Raw genomic sequence first — 17,052 nt, 5'->3', positions numbered from 1 at the left:
CTGAAATTTATTAATACCTTACTTTTTAATTTTACTTATTAAAATAACATCATAAATACATTTTAATTTAGTTAATTGTGGTTCAATAAGTTATATTTTCTCAGGAATATCCTGTGAATGATAAATGGATAGCACACATGACTGTCTCCTAATGTTTTAATTTTTATAGTGTGCAAAACATTCAGGAGGAGAAAAGCCCAGCTGTAAAATCAAGGTTTCCGGACCAGGCTATTTCTATTCATAGCACTGAAAATGGGACATGATACTAGCTATTGCCGAAAAGCCACTCCAAGGTGAATAATTTATGTGGGAAAAACTTTAAAGGCTTAATTATGTAAATATTATTCAAGTACTACATTTTACAAGAGCACACTTTTATCTACTCTTTGTGATTTAGATTGGCAACAGAAATTCAAAAGTCTGATTTAAAAAAGCACTAAGTAATGAAGTCTTTTATGTAAATTCTATATCGAAGGTAGAGTTTCAAGCTTAAAGTCATAGGTTCTCATGTCTACATATTTTAACATATAATTTACAACACATTGCTTGGAAGAAATCTGCTTGGATTTTAGAGATTTTTTTTCAAGAGTTACATATTTAGACACATTTGCAATCATAGTTACTAATATTTTTCAAATATTATTTGTGAGTGTGCGCTTTGCATCTGTATGTGTATGTGTGCACATGTGTGCATCTGTGTGTACGTGCACCGTGTGTATGCACAGGCATGATTGTGGGGGGATGGGTGTTCATTGAAGGACAATTTCAGGTTTCACCCTTTGCCCTCTTTTTTGAGATGGTATGTTTTACTTTCTGCTACTGCATGTACCCGGCTACCTGGCATTCCTGGGATTCTCTTGTCTCCCCTACCAATTTTTGTGGAGAAGCATTGAGATTACAGACAATCGTGGTCACATCCAGGTTTTTGAAGTTTAATGTATGTTTTTCAGTAGTAACCATTATTATGATTTTACATACTAGCCACATATTTGTGATGATCTGACCAATGCACACCCTTAACAAATCCCAAGCAAACGAAGGGCTTTTATGACAAGAACTTAAAGTCTTTGAAGAAGGAAATGGAGGAAGATATCAGAAGACAGAAAGATCTCCTCTGCTCATGGATCAGTAGGATTAACAAAGAATCTTATTCAGTGCAATTCCCATCAAAATGCCAACTCATTTCTTTATAGAACTTGAAAGAAAAATTCTCAACTTCATATGGAAAAACAAAACTCGGAATAGCTAAAACAATCCTGTACAAGAAAAGAACTTCTGGAGATGTCACCATTCCTGATTCAAGGTGTTCTACAGAGCAATAGTAATGAAACCCACATAATATTGGCATAAAAACAGACAGGTTCATCGATGGCATAGAATCAAAGACCCAAAAGTAAACCAGCACACCTATGAACACTTGGCATTCGACAAAGAAGCCAAAGATCATACAGTATAAAAGGGAGAGTATTTTCAACAAATCATGCTGTCCTAACTGTATGCCTGCATGCAGAAGAATGCAAATAGACCTGCACAAAACCCAAGTCCAAGTGGATCAATTGCCTCAATATAAAACTGGATACACTAAATCTAATAGAAGAGAAATTGGGGACTACCTTGAATGCATTGGCCCAGGAGACAACTTTCTGAACAGATCACCAATAGCTCAGGCACTAATATCAACAATTAATAAATGGGATCCCATGAAACAGAAAAGCTTTCACACGGATAAGAACACCATCAATACGACAAAATGTCAGCCGGAAAATATGGGAAGAGATCTTCATCAACCTTATGACTGACAGAAGACTAATATCTAAATTATATGAAGAGCTCAAGAAATCAGACATCAGCAAACCAAATTACCCAATTAAAAAATGGGCAATAGCGCTAAACAGAGAATTTGCAACAGCGGAATCCCCTGTGGCTTAGAAGCACTTACAGAAGTGTTCAATGTGTCATTGCAAACAAATAAAACTCTGTCCAGTATAGAGCTGTGGGTTTTCCCCTGAAGGTGTTTGTTTGTTTGCTTGCTTGTTTGTTTTGGCCAAGCAAGCCATTTTGAGAGGACCCTCAGTAAAGCAATGCTTTAAACATTTTTATTGATTGTTTGAATTTCACATCACGTATCCCAGTTCTCATCTCCCTGTCCTTTGTACCCACCTTTGCCTTCAGGTCAGGGGAGCTTGTGAGCTGGCCCTGCCCCTTTGCTAGCTGCAGCACTGTGGGAGAACAGGCCCTATATATACCTCCTCTGGGCATCACAGGAGAGCTGGCTCTATAGGCATGGGTGAAGTTGAGCCAGGCTGAAGACAGGAGCGCAGGAGAGCTGCCCCTTTATCCTGTTGATGATGGCATCCGGTGGCCTAGTCAGAGCAGTGCTGGAGAGCTTACCCTGGTGGGGCAAGTAAGGGAGACTCGAGAGGCTGACCAGGTCAGCTGCTACTCATGCCGAGATCTAGGCAGGGCTCTGTGTTAGTTCACCCCCAAATCTAAATCAACTGTAAATGGTTGGGGAAAATAAAAGAGCCCGTCCTGCTGATCCAAAGCTGCAAGGTTTCCATGACACAGGGCAACAAGATAACTGGGAGGAGTTCCTAGGAGAATCCAATATTGGTAGCATCACTGACACTGGAGATCTTGAACCAAACTGATGACTCATTGCCATGAACATTTCCAAGTGAAGGTATATAGGAACAGGGATATACTGTGGGACATAATGTAAATTCCATGGTGAGATGTTTTCTATGTTATTTTTCATTATTGTTGTTGTTGTTTGTGGTGGTGGTGGTGCTGATGGTAGTGACGGTGGTGATGGTGGTGGTGTGTGTGCCACATCCAGTTTTATGTGGGTTCTGGGAAGTTAAACTCAGGTCTTCATCCCTGTGGTAAGCAACTTAATGCACCAAGCCATCTCCCCCACTCCTTATAGTTTTTGATAGGATTTCCTTCAAATACTCAGATTGATTTTTAATAAAAGACTTTGTCCTTAGGACTGTCTAAAACTTCCATAAAATACAAATGTATAGTAGTGCTCATCAACACAGACTCTTATAGAGAGAAGAAAACTGAGACCAGAAATGTGAAGTTGCTTATACATTCCTGTCAATACACAAGCCGCATTGGACAAGTTCATGAGGTCCTAGGGGGATGTAATTTACAGTGGAAACTTTCCCTTTTGAATCGTACCATTTGGGATATAACTCCTCTGAAGCAACAAATGATTAAAGTTGAGACTTGGGGTGGATTAATTCAACGTGAAGAAATAACATAGTTTCGAGTAATGGATGGATCACTCGCTGATCCAGAAGAAGGACCATGTGGTGTGGTCATTTACTGTAACATTGAGACCCCGCCTCCTGGTTTGTGTACCAGCCGGTTATCCATTTTCACTGGCGTAGGTGGGCTATCAGTCCAGGCTGACAAGTAGAACTCCTTCACTAGTACTCAAACAATGTTGCTTTGTAGTATTATTCCACTTTTCAAAACTGGTAAAAAAGGTTATGGTTGGCCTTTTACTAATATTTTGTAGTCTATAAGTGATGCATACTTTGTTTTGTTTGTTTTTATAATCCATTTCCTTAAGCCAAGAAGCAAAACCATGCCAAATTACTTGACACTTAGGGAAGGACATGTTGGAACATGACAGGAACATGTCTTCTTATTAGAAAGTTTATATTAATGTTTGCTTTCTAGTTTTCTCTACCTCATGACACCCAACATTAATCCTAGCTTTTAAGGTGTGTTCCCGTCACAGGGCTAATTTAGTTTTAAATGTTTTCTGAACCATAATTTATGGGAAAGGCTGGATAATTTTGATTTTTGTTTCCTTCACAGATGTTCACAAAGTTATACAAATATAGACTGATGTTTTCTCAATAAGGAGAGATGAATTCAAGGACAAGTATAAGAAATCTCACATAAAGCAGAGAATGCCAACCCTGGAAGAAGAGCTGATTATCATGCCTTTGACAGGAACAGTAGCTATGAATCACAGAACCTATTAACTTGAACTCTCAAACCCTCCTTGTCAAGCTGCCAGCCCATGAAGAAATCTTCCTCTAGCATGGCTTGCAGTTAGGAATGAAATAAGTCTCCATTCTTTTACTGCTGCTGCTGAAGACCAAGCAAACACTCATCTCATCGTGTCTCAGTGACGCTAATTGTCCAAATGTGTGAGTGAAGGAGGAACCACGTTTGTAATTCACCATCTCGTGGATTGCGTTGAATACTGTTATTGAAATCGTTTTGAAGGCAGCACCTGTGTCCCATCTTGGGCCTTCACTTTTCAAAAATTATGTCTTTAGAGTGGGTAGGGTGGTTCAGTGGACAGCATGCTTGTTGTGTAAGCATGAGGGCTGGAGTTTGGAATTCCGACGCTTGCATGAAAACCTGGGCATGTGTAGCAGCCATGTGTATTGTCAGCAGTCAGAGATGGTAACATTGGTTCCCAGGCAGGCGGACCAGCTAGGCTGAGAATGAACAAGTTCTAGCTTAAGAAAAAGATGCTGGCATAATGAGTAAAGTGGGAAAATGATCTAGAAAGGCATTCTAAACCAAGCAGGGCCTTTGTATGTTCATGCACATCAACTCAGGTGGAAGTGTGAGCATAAGGAAACAGACTCAGAGACAGGTGTTTCTACGCCACAAACACAACTATTTTTTTTTTCATTTTTGCATGTGTCTTCTATGGCTACACTACCTTGCTATCCTCTGTCATGCTGCATGCTGTCTTCTTTATAACTTGCCCTGTCTTGTTGAAGACAAATACAGATAAAGTTCAGTCGTAAAACACATACCATCTATAAATAAGCGGAAAATCTTAAAACCTCAGAGCTTGCTCTTTGATAGAATTTGGGGGTACCTAAGATATTGGAGTTCTTCATTGTCCTTTCACAGTACTGCATGGCATCAGTTACACAGGGGCAGTTTCTTCAGTGGCAAATGACAAGGAATCTTCAACTATGTAGGATGGGGATCTGCTTCACATGATGGGGAGCTTCAATTCCATAAGAGGTTTATTTTCACTACATAGGGTGAGGGGACAGCAACCATGTAGGAGAGGGAACTTGAACTGCATGGGAGGGATTCTCAGCTGCCTAGGATGGGGGATCTTCAGCTGCGGGAGAGAAATCTTCAGCGGCAGGGGAAGGGTTCTTCAACTACAGAGGAGGGGGATGCTCAGCTGCATAGGATGGGAATGGTCAACTACATAGGAGAGGGATCCTGAGCAGCATAGAATGGGAATCTTCAGTTACATGGGATGGAGGACCTTGAGCTGCACACCGTGAGGGAATCTTTAACTGCCTATTATGGGAGAGCTTCGTCCTCACAGGACTGTCCTCTGCATTGTATGGGAGGTCTTGACCCGTTTAAGATGCGGAGGGAGAATTTTCAAGTAACACAGTTGTGTTCTGTTATTCTCAACTGTTCCAAATTGCAAAGGACCCCCTTTTTGTTGTTGTTGTTATTATAGGAGATGCCTCCTCCACAGCGGAGCCCCCTAGAGGGTAATGGCACGCATTTCTTATCAGTACAAAAGGTATCGTCAGCTCCCACACGTATTAGAGCAGTAAATCATCATCGAAGAAAAGGCATTGTCTTTGACCCGGTTTACCTAAGTGATTTATCTGAACTTCACATTCTAGTGTCTAAAATTACTCTTGATATTGAGTCTGTATTTTCTTTCTTTCTTTCTTTCTTTCTTTCTTTCTTTCTTTCTTTCTTTTTATTTTTTTTAATTTACGTTGGCTCCCAGGGGTCTCACTGAAGTTCAGGGCATCCATTGACCTGCAGGTCTAGGTACATTAGTGATGCCACTTCAGGTGTTAGATTGTGGAGTGTGGAAGGAGATGTGCCAAGAGCCCCAGTGAAAATGAAAACTTTGGGGTAGAGTTTGAGGCTTTTGTTTTAAAAGCAGAAATATTCTTACCAGGGTGGTTGTTGATAAAGATTGCTGCTTTTCTTTCTCTTTTTAACTTATAAACCATGGAATCTGTCCACTGCAGTCTGAATGCTCTGTTCTTTTCTGAGTTTAAGTCAATTGTGCATCATATGCACATGTAAGATTTGTTCCTGTCTTATCAAGCACTCCTTCAAACTGAATAGGATGGCCGTGGGGAATAGGAATTTATGACCCCCATATATAGTTAGTGTCTGACAGGAACTAGATCCCTCCTTTTCACCCAGAGCCTACCACTTTTCTTCTAGCTTACACCACTTAGCACAGTGAAGAGAATTCTCTGCATTTGTGCCCATGTCTGGCTACAGAAGTAACTGAACCCTCTGAAAAACTGTCTTGGTTACTGTCCCTTGCCCTGATGGCATGCTTATGAGTATTATAATTTTCATAGGAGGATGTGCTTTAGAAATCACCTTGGAAATAATGTCACGGAGATTTAATCCAGCAGATTGGGAGAACCAGCATCCAGAAAATAGTGTGGAGTCAGATGGGCTTTGGATAAGCAGGCATCTTCAGCTTATAAGATATTTAAAGGATTGGGAAGACGGAACAATATTGGATCCAGAGCAAGAGATTGGACGTAACTTAGGTGCTCTAAGATACATAGTCATATGTGCTTCTCAGAATGTGAAATTGTTCCCAAGAAATATATAAATGTGTGTGATGAAGACAAGAGGTGGCATTATAGTTTCTGAAAAGGAAAATGTATTATTCATAGAACTGAAAGAGAATATTAAAGACAAGTTTAATGGAAAAAGTCTACAGAACAAGCCCAAAGAAATGATACCAGACTGGGATGATGGATATACCAAAGGCTTTGACTTGATCATTACGTAGTGCACACATGTTTTGCATTGTCACATTGTACCCACAAATATATATATCACCACTATACTTCATTAGAAATACAAATAAGTAAGCCTACTCAGTCAGGATCTTCCTGATCAACATTTCCTATCAATGAAGAAAAACAAGATCTTGTAAATAACCTCTCATTGGTTGAAAAACCAAGAACAAAACTCAGAATTGCTATGTCAGACATCAATCCTCCAGCTGCCAGGGTCATAGAATGAGGCTGCGAGGCAGGCAGAAAACAGACGGCTATAATTAATTTGTCAGGTAAATATTAATATTGCCATCTCTCTAAGCAGGAGGGTTAAGTAGAGATTTCTCCTTTTTTTTTCTTGGCCCTTAAAATGGCTCTGCCACTGTCTGGATGTCAACTGATGCCAGCGTGCTTCCTGGTTCCACCATCACTGCTGCAGGTGTCCTCTGTAGGAATGGGGGGCGGGGGGGGGCGCCAAGGCCTCGGCACTCTTCCTGCCTCACAGGAGCAATCATCTCTGTCCCCCTCAGTGTTGACCTACCACCCTGACTCTGCACTCCACTCCTGTTTGAAAACATCTTCTCTTCAACATCGTTAATAGCAAGCAATTAAATTGGCTGGATTAATGTAAGGTGGCTGGGTGTGTGTCCCGGAAGTAGAACACGAGTGTAGATTCTAAAATTTCTAGTTTTGGCAAGCAGAGTGAAGAATGTGGCCTAGTTTCAAAATGTTTATTGGAAGCAAACTCCTAACTAAATTGAAAACTGTCCTTTCTGGAAAACATTTATAAAATATTGACTTTGTTTATTTTTTGCACCTACAGTACATATAGTAATAGCAATTAAATATTTAGCATGGAACTAGTAGTTTTAGAAAATAAAATGAAATGTTTTCTTTAAAGTATCAACATTTCACCTATAAGTTTCCATATCATCTCTGAAAAAAAATGTAATTAGAAAAGGATCACTGACATATCTATTCATTAACCATGAATAAAACCGCTCCAGAACTACCTTTCCCTTTTGGCGTTTTGAGATCGCCCCTCACTGTGAAGCTGAGACTGGACTCAAATCTATCATCCTGCCTCGGCCTACTTGGTGAGATTGCAAGAATTTGCCACCAAATCAGAATGAAAAGCAACTCTATTAAAAACCAACCTGGGGTTGGGGATTTAGCTCAGTGGTAGGGCGCTTGCCTAGCAACTGCAAGGCCCTGGGTTTGGTCCCCAGCTCCGGAAAAAAAAAAGCAACCTATAAATAAAACCTCTTTAAAAACACCAGAAGAGTGACTGTGGTATAAAAATTCCCTTCAGTAAGTAATGAGTAACATTTCTTGATGTTGAGATCATTAAATTCTATCTGGGTTTCTTCTTCATTTTTAAACATGGAAAACAGTATTGTTTTACTACTTTTACATCGTATGACCATTAAATCAAGTATTAAGTCACACACACACACACAAACACACACACACACACACACACACACACACACACGCATGCATGCACACACACACCACTTTTAAACCTCACAGGCATGTAATGACTGTTTCCTAAAATTTTTCCATGCTGCACTCTCCTAATCCTCAATTTTCAGTAACAAAAAGTGGGAAAGATGGGGCAGATGATGTCACTGTTTGTTCCTGATGTTTCTGTAATCTTGTCTTTATCTAAAAAGTAGGGGTATGAACATTCCTAATTGTTAGTAATTAAGGAATCTTATCATTTATTTCAGGAACTGTGTTTGGAGCTTAAAAGGCCTTGTGTTATAGTGCTAGTCACATTTAGCTTCATCTTGGCTCCTCTAAACATAGCAGAAACTTTAAAGGTGGACCTAGAAATCATCTGGAAGCCACTGGCAGAGCTTGTCTTCCAAGGGCATCTTGAGACATCAGACTTTTGTTCTTACTCTTTGCTCTCCTGCCACATGATGCTCTACCATAACCATCCAACCTGATGGTTGACCTCAGTAGAAGTCCAGAAGCAGTGGTGCCAATGAGCCAAGCACTGCAGTGTGTGCCACTGTGTGCTAAAATAAATTTTTACCCCTTTTAAGTTGATTGGCTTAAGTATTTTGTACAATAATAGAAATCTGGCTAACACTGGTGATATACTTAATAAGAGTTTAAGTCTGTTCTAGCATAGCAAAAGGTGCTTAGAATTTTATAGAATCCTGTGTCAAATTTCAGTTGGATCTTTATGAACATGTTATTTGAATCCATGGAGATTGAAGCATTTCTAACCTAAGCTTTTCTTAAAAGTTCAATGCATTTTAGAGGGCTACTTGATGAAATGGAGACATACCTTAAATGGATATATCTAGTTATTTTCAAAGTATCAATCTTTTTCATAAGGAACACTGTTCCCTATTTTTTTCCTCATTTCATTAACTTTTGAGGACTTTCTATTCATCCATCGTTCCTTGTCCATGTGGACCAGTTAAAAACATAATAAATATATTATTGCTTCTAAATCTGTCTTATTACAAAATCTCAGAAAGTTTGGAGTGGAATACCAGCATGGTGATAATGCATACATTTGTATTATTAGCATTTTAAAGTACTGTAGCCCTACTTGGGTTCTATCATTATGCTGCCTGCTTTATTCCTATGGCTAACTGTCGCCCAAGACCATGTGTCTTAACTTCAAAAGACCAAGGGCCACTGAATAAAGCATTAACTTAATTCAAAGTTAAAAAGCAACACATGACAATGTTGTCAACCGTTTTGCTGGAAAATCACAACTGTATGTATCTACATTCTTTATTATTCTTCAAATTTGGTTACTCTATACCCTACTGAAAGGAACAACATATTTGTCAAGTTATTCACTGAGTAAATTTTTCTGTGACAGCACACAGATAACGGGAAGTCTAGCGAAGCAACAAACTTGAAAACTAGATGTGCCTGCACTAACCACACCCTTTCTGAAGTGGCAGAATAACTAAACTGTGTGTGTCTGCACAGTACTTGGTACTGTGTGAGGTTGTGTTCGCACTCATGAGCATATTCATGTTTGGTAGGGCAGAACACATTATACATACGTACATATACACATATATATATACATATACATATATATGCATATATATATATTTATTTGTGAAGAATGTATACAATACTCCACACTTGAATGCAATCCATATGCTCAGCCTTCAATCTGGGTATATATGATTTAAAGTGGCATGGATAGTATGTTAAATATATGCACCACTGATCCTGTGTACTTCCGTTGCCAAGGACTGGGTGAGCATTTCCTATCATCGAACATAACCACTGTAATGCAAGCAGGCAAATGAAAGGGTTTCATCTGTATCCAGACAGTTGCTCATAGAATGTGCATATCTATAGTGCAGTGACTATGTCAGTTGCAAAATCATTTTATCTGTGAGATTATGCAATTACATGAATCCAGGAGAACAAACATGTTTAAAATCACTGTAAATTAGGATGCGTATCCTGACAAGGACAAACGGAGCAGCTGGAAACTCATCCTAGAATGAGATTTTAATCACGGAGTTTTCATTTAGGGAAGTATGTAGAAACGCCACAGGGCAAAGAGTTTATTCTTGCCACAGGCACCAAAACACACATCTACCCACCCATCCCTTGAGTGCATGTTAATTGTGAGCTCTAAATGACTTGCCTTAGCAGATAACTTTGCTAACTGCAAACTCAGCACTATGGTCTGGTTCATAAAATAGACTAGAATGATTCTTCCTCCAAGTGTTATCGACTTGCTTGATCTGAAGTATTACGTTTTTGTGGCACGTAACCATTGAAAGCACATGTTAGACTTGGTTTTTTGTACACTCACAACTGAGACTTTAAATTTGGCTGTATTAACTCTGGAAAACTCTACATTTTGGGAAAATTGGTACTCTATATGTGGAAGTGTGTGTGTGTGTGTGTGTGTGTGTGTGTGTGTGTGTGTGTATTGAATGAAACTTAGTATGGGGGAAAAGGAAGTATGGGGAGAAATAAGTTACATAAAATTAACAGATACTAATTCATTATTCTTCTCCTTCCTAAAATGACCACTGCACACATAGTCTCTTCATTTTTCTTTCAATGGTTTTGAAAGAGCCTTTCAGAAGCACTGAATTACAAAGAGATGAATTCCAATTAGACCTAACACTCTTATTTTCCAAATTAACAGAGATGTCAACAGCTATGTATCATGTATCTACCTGTGGAAGTTTGATTAGGAATCATCACCCAGTTGCTTCCCAGATACATTCTTAATATTGTGGCAATTTTCATCCTGAGTCTGGGTTGGACCTTAACTTACTAGAAGACAAAAGAAACATGTTAATGTATATATAGGAATTTCTAGTTCTGAAACTCAAGTTACTCAAACACATAGAGAGGATCCACTATACAAAGAAGAACCTTCTAGAAGCATCTATTCATATTATAGTTTTGTGTCCTATGCCTTGGATGCATATTTCCAACGGTATAGTAACTTAATCTCTATGCCACTGGTGGCTGTTTACATTTGGGTCAGTAGTGCACATGATTGTTCCACCGCTAGGAAGTAAATCCAGACCAGGAGACTTCGGTATGTAGTGCAATGATGAATCCCAGCAAATGAGAACAGAGCAATTCATGATGGGCTAATGAAAAACAAAATAGAACATTGAAGAACAGTGTGTGTGTGTGTGTGTGTGTGTGTGTGCGTGCCTGTGTGTGTGTAGTAATCAACTTGAGAGAGCGTAGGGAGCACACACTGAAAGTATGGGAAGGGATATTGTAGTGTGGAAAGGATATAAATATAATACTAATGCATGAGATTCTCAAGAAAATTAAAACAGTACAGGTCTTCCATTTTTATGAATGTGTAACATTCTTCAATAGGAAATTGAAAATTTACATTTTTACGAATTTGGTTAAGAGAAATATTTGGAACCTCAAGATGTTGGCTATTTTAGGTTTCTTAGAGAATGATGACCTGTAATTCAAGGAGAACCAATGAAGCAATATTAATTAAGGTGTGTTGCTATTAGCATATAACATTTGTTGTGTATGGATTGTAGTTTTGTTGTTGTTGTTGTTGCTGCTGCTGTTGTTCTGTTTGCTTGCTGTTGTAGCTTCCTTGAAATACTTTGTCTATTGAATTAATAGAAAAGTTCAGAAAGGAAATTAGATAACTTTCCTTTTTTTAGATCCAATAACAAACAAACAGAGAGCACTAACATGAATTGGACAACTGTTAGAAGGCAGAGAGCAAGCATGAAAGTCTGTGGGTGCTAAGGTTGCTACAAGGGGATTCTGTTCCTATGGAAATAATTGTGGGTTTAGGAGAACAGTTTCATGCCCAGATACATTAATCCTTGATGGAAACCAGCAACATAGTAGAAGTCTCAGTCACAGCCCACACTGTTTAATTATATTTGGTTGCTTTATGTCAGAAGTCCCAGGCTCTAGTGATATTGACAGATTTGGAGATTTGTTTTAGGACATCATTCTCAAAACTTTCTTGAGCCCACAACACATTAGAAAAATACCTTTGCAACAGAAATCTAGGTCTTTTCAATTAATTAATTGTTACTCCTACTGTTCTACATTCCATAACTCCTCCTGCCCTGCTTCCATTCTTCACTGTTGTCTCCACAAGGATGTCCCCACCCCACCCACACTACCAGACCTCTAAACTCCTTAGGGCTTTCAGTTTTTTGAGAGTTAGGTGCATATTTTCTGACTGAACCCAGACCCAGTAGTCCTCTTCTGAATATGTGTTGGGGTCCTCATATCAGCTGGTGTATGCTGCTTGGTTGGTGGGCCAGAATCTGAGATCTTGGGGTCCAGGTTAATTGTGACTGCTGGTCCTCTTACAGGGTCATCCTTCTCCTCAGCTTCCTCCAGCTTTTCCCTAATTCAACCACATGGGTCAATAGCTTCTGTTCATTGGTTGGGTGTAAATATCTGCATCTCATTATTTCAGCTACTTGTTGGAATATCTGCACATAGAAGAATGCAACTAGATTAGTATTTACTACCCTGCACAAAACTCCAGTCCAAATGTATCAACATAAAACGGAAAAACACACTGAACCTGACAGAAGAAAGAGTGGGGAGTGCCTTGAACGCATTTGCACTGGAGACAACTTTCTGAACAGAATAATGATAGCACAGGCTATTTAATTAATGGGACCCCAAGAAATTGAAAAGCTTCTGGCAAAGCCAACAGGGCAAAATGATAGCCCCCAGAATCAGAAAAGATTATTAACAACTCCACACCAGATAGAGGTCTAATATCCAAAATATATTTTAAAAAACTCAAGAAGATGGATATTAAATAAACAAAAATTCCAATTAAAAATTAGGGTACAGATCTAAACAGAATTCCAATAGAGTAAACCAAAATGCCTGAGAAACACCTAAAGAAATATTTGATATCCTTCAGGAAAAAGAAGTTGTATCTCTCCCCTACTGTCTTCTTACTTTTGAGAATGCTATCACATCGCATGTTGTCAGACTGCTGATATACAAAAAGGCATAAATTCCTCACAGCATCTTTATGTCTTAAACAGGTTGAGTGCTTTGAAGTACTAGCATTTTTAGTTGTTAAAATGTTTATATTTTTATTTTTCTGTGGAAGTTATTAATTTAAATTTCTTCTATTCTTTTTTTTTTCTATTCTTTTTTTCGGAGCTGGGGATCGAACCCAGGGCCTTGTGCTTGCTAGGCAAGCGCTCTACCACTGAGCCAAATGCGAGGGTTGAAAAGGACTTGATTGAGAGGTGTATAGTGACCAGGCAGTGATGGTGTGCGCCTTTATTTCCATCACTAGAAGGCAAAGAAAGATACACCTCCGTGTTAGAGGCCAACTTGGTCTACACAGTGAGTTCTAGGACAGCCAAGACTCCACAGAGAAACCCTGACCCAAAAAGAGAAGAATAAAATGAAAATGTAGTGTTGTTTTCTATCATTAAAAGCAAACATTGTCATTTCAATTATGAGTCTCAGTTCCCCCAGAACATGTCCCAGTTCATGGGGGAAATTCACAGTCAAATAGTGTATATATCATGTTATATCTATGCAGAGGCAGTCAAATATTTAGAGCACATACCCAGCAGTGTGCACTTGAGTTTCTTATGTCTGGAGTATCCAGTTCTACTTCAAGGAAGGACTGTGTAAAATGAGATTGCACTTGACACTTTCTGCCCTCATCTGGTCTTCTAAAGTATGGAAGAAGCAAGAGGATCTAAGGTTTAAGAAGGAATTATGCTATAACATGCAGGCTGGTCCTACAGATGTTGGTAAGAATCAGGAAGCTGACTCTTAAGATTTGTAAGTTCTATAAGCAAAACTTAGACAAAGAGCTCATTTGGAAGCCATCCCCCTCTTCCCCTAGAGATCCTACAAGGTCCTAGATCGCCTCTGTTCTTTTTGAGGAAAGCAGTGTCTAAACTGTGTCAGAGCTATCTCATGGGATTCAGAACTGGCTGTGTGCTTTGTAAGCCAAGCAAAGGCAATGTGATCAAGCAAAATAATTTTAATCAATTAGCGAGTTGACAGAGATGGGGAGACCAAAGTTGAATCAAGTGATATAGTGAAATGGCTGTGTAGCATGTACAGTGTATCTCTGGGCTACATCACTGGTACCCAGTAAACCTGGAGTCGTGGCACATTGATAAAATCACAGTATTTGGGAGGTCCAGGAGGATCAGAAGTTCAAGGCTATTCTTGGTTACATAAGGCCTTCAAGGACAATGTGGATGTCTGTGAATGTATGTATGAATGAAGGAAGGAATCAGTGTGTCATTAAGTTCTCAGTAAATTATGTACTCTCTGAAACAAATATGTCTCCGAGAAAGGGGAGTGAAGATTCACAAGACAGACATTTGCTTCCAGTTGTTAGTATGGTGAAATCATTTTATATGGTTCTTTTATTGTCATATTTTAAATTTTACATTGCTTTATTCGAACCTTTTCTTCACTAATTCATTGTGGTTAGATCAATGAATAACTAAGAAATCTTAGAATTTTGAATTTTCTGAAAACTAGGAATTATGTTTTGCCCAAGTAAGCACATAAACATGAGAGAAAGAAATAAAGCGAATTTTAAACAAACTTTCCTTTTTATTAAATCAGAAACTCTTTTTCCTTTAAAGCTCAGTTGCTATGTTTGGCAATTAACATAATGCAGACTACCTGACAAAACCATTATTCAGTCTGCCTGAATTAACCAATACACAGCATGTCTGACATAATCTATATACAAAATGCCTGAAGTAACCATTATCTTGCCTGACTGAAATAACATTCTTTCATTGTTGTTACAGAACCTATTATTATAGGATTTTTCTATTTAAATCATTATAAATAATGAGCAAAGTGGGAAACTGTACTTTTGCTGCCATTTAATGAATCCAATTTAAAGTACTGCCACACTCTATAGGGATGTAAAGATTAAGATCAAATTTTCTAGCCAAGTAGATACTGTCAAGAGGTACTGGTCAGGGAGACTTGTCTGAGGGTTTGCTTTGTAAAGAGAAAAGAATAAAGGCCTGTCCTACTTTGTGTGATGTCCAGGGTTATTTGTGAACAGAGGAAAATGCACGTTATCATGAAATCCTGTCAAGTGCGTGTGTGTGTGTGTGTGTGTGTGTGTGTGTGTGTGTGTGTGTGTGTGTGTCTGTGTGTCTGTGTGTCTGTGTGTCCCTCCCTTAGAGGTCTGTGTATGTTGGGTGGGGTTCTGTTCCCCATCCACCTCCTGTCATTCCTGGTAATGGCACTTTAGTTCTCCTTGGAGAACTGGATGTTTCGCCTTCTTTCCCACCACTCAAAGTAATGTATTTATTTATAGGTGAAAGAAGAGAGCGCTGAAATATATATATATTTAGCACTGAAATTAGGTCCTAGTTTGTTTTATGTTAAAATAGAAATTATTGAAGTTAAGAGAAGGTAAAGAATTTAAAATATTTGATACATTTGTTTTTCTTTTTCTGATTAAAGAATAGCCATCTTAGCATTTTTTTAAATATCTCTGACATATACAACAATTTTTAAATTTAAATATATTTTGATCGTATTCTTTTCCTCCCCCAGGTCATTCCCAATACTCTCCTGGCCATACCCACACAACTTTAAGTTCTTTCTCAAAAAACAGAAACCCAATACAACAACTAAACTCTCCAAAACTAGAAAACAAAATTGCACCCAGAAACAAACAAAATGACATCAAACTGTAAGCACATAAAAGCACACATGTGCACGCGCACACACGCGCACACGCACGCGCACACACACACACACACACACACACACACGGGAAGTCAGTAATATATTGGTCAATCACCTCTGTACATAAAGCCTGCCATTTACTGGTTCATATACCTAGTGCCACTCAATTGGAGAAAAATGATTTTCCCATTCCCATTAAGTGACAGTTAAGCTGTTAAAATTATAAGTTAAAACAAAAACTATCATATTGAAGTTGGTCAAGACAAACCAACAGAAAGAGAAGAGTCCAAGAGATATTCAAAATTCCCATTAAAAACACAAAATGATAAGCCATGTATATATGCAGAGGACCTGGTGCAAACTGGAGTAGGCCTTGTTGTGCACGCTACTTCAGTCTCTGTGTCTTCCTGTGCACTTTGCTCATGTAGATTTAGAGGTTCGTGTGTAGAACCTCATCCTTTTTGGATTTTACACTCTTTCTGCCTTTTCTTCTTTGGTGTTCTCTGAGCTTTGAGAGCAAGAACTTTGATGGAGACATCCCCTTCAGGGGTGAGTGTCCCAAGGTCTCTCATTCTCTTGGTTCTGGCTGGCTGGTGGTCCCTGTACTTGTTTTCATATGCTATAAGAATAATCTTTTCTTAAAGATAGCTGAACAAGGTATTGATCTGATCTATGTGTATAGGAGAATATCTTTTTTTTTTATTAACTTGAGTATTTCTTATATACATTTCAAGTGTTATTCCCTTTCCCGGTTTCCGGGCAAAATCCCCCTCCCCCCTCCCCTTCCTTATGGGTGTTCCCCTCCCAACCCTCCCCCCATTGCCGCCCTCCCCCCATAGTCTAATTCACTGGGGGTTCAGTCTTAGCAGGACCCAGGGCTTCCCCTTCCACTGGTGCTCTTACTAGGATATTCATTGCTACCTATGGAGTCAGAGTCCAGGGTCAGTCCATATGTAGTCTTTAGGTAGTGGCTTAGTCCCTGGAAGCTCTGGTTGCTTGACATTGTTGTACTTTTGGGGTCTCGAGCCCCTTCAAGCTCTTCCAGTTCTTTCTCTGATTCCTTCAACGGGGGACCTATTCT

The 17,052-nt window shown here is 39.0% G+C and overlaps 1 protein-coding gene and 1 long non-coding RNA gene across 27 annotated transcripts in view; both read left to right on the top strand.

Moving 5' to 3' along the window:
- LOC120102475 (uncharacterized) overlaps positions 1–15,963 on the top strand; it is a 44,259-nt gene extending 28,296 nt beyond the window's left edge. For 4 of the 5 annotated variants that reach the window (XR_010065749.1, XR_010065748.1, XR_005504122.2 and 1 more), the window contains 2 exons: positions 170–293; positions 3,835–15,308. This is a non-coding gene — a long non-coding RNA (uncharacterized LOC120102475). Of the gene's footprint in view, positions 1–169; positions 294–3,834 lie in introns of all 5 variants that reach the window. The other variant, XR_010065750.1, reaches the window with a different exon arrangement.
- Magi2 (membrane associated guanylate kinase, WW and PDZ domain containing 2) overlaps positions 1–17,052 on the top strand; it is a 1,483,910-nt gene that overhangs the window by 50,313 nt on the left and 1,416,545 nt on the right. The window lies entirely within an intron of this gene.

The sequence above is a fragment of the Rattus norvegicus genome, chromosome 4 (assembly GCF_036323735.1).
Source record: "Rattus norvegicus strain BN/NHsdMcwi chromosome 4, GRCr8, whole genome shotgun sequence".
Lineage (NCBI taxonomy): Eukaryota > Metazoa > Chordata > Mammalia > Rodentia > Muridae > Rattus > Rattus norvegicus.
The sequence above is the reverse complement of the archived record's forward strand: the minus strand, read 5'-3'. Positions and strand labels throughout refer to the sequence as shown.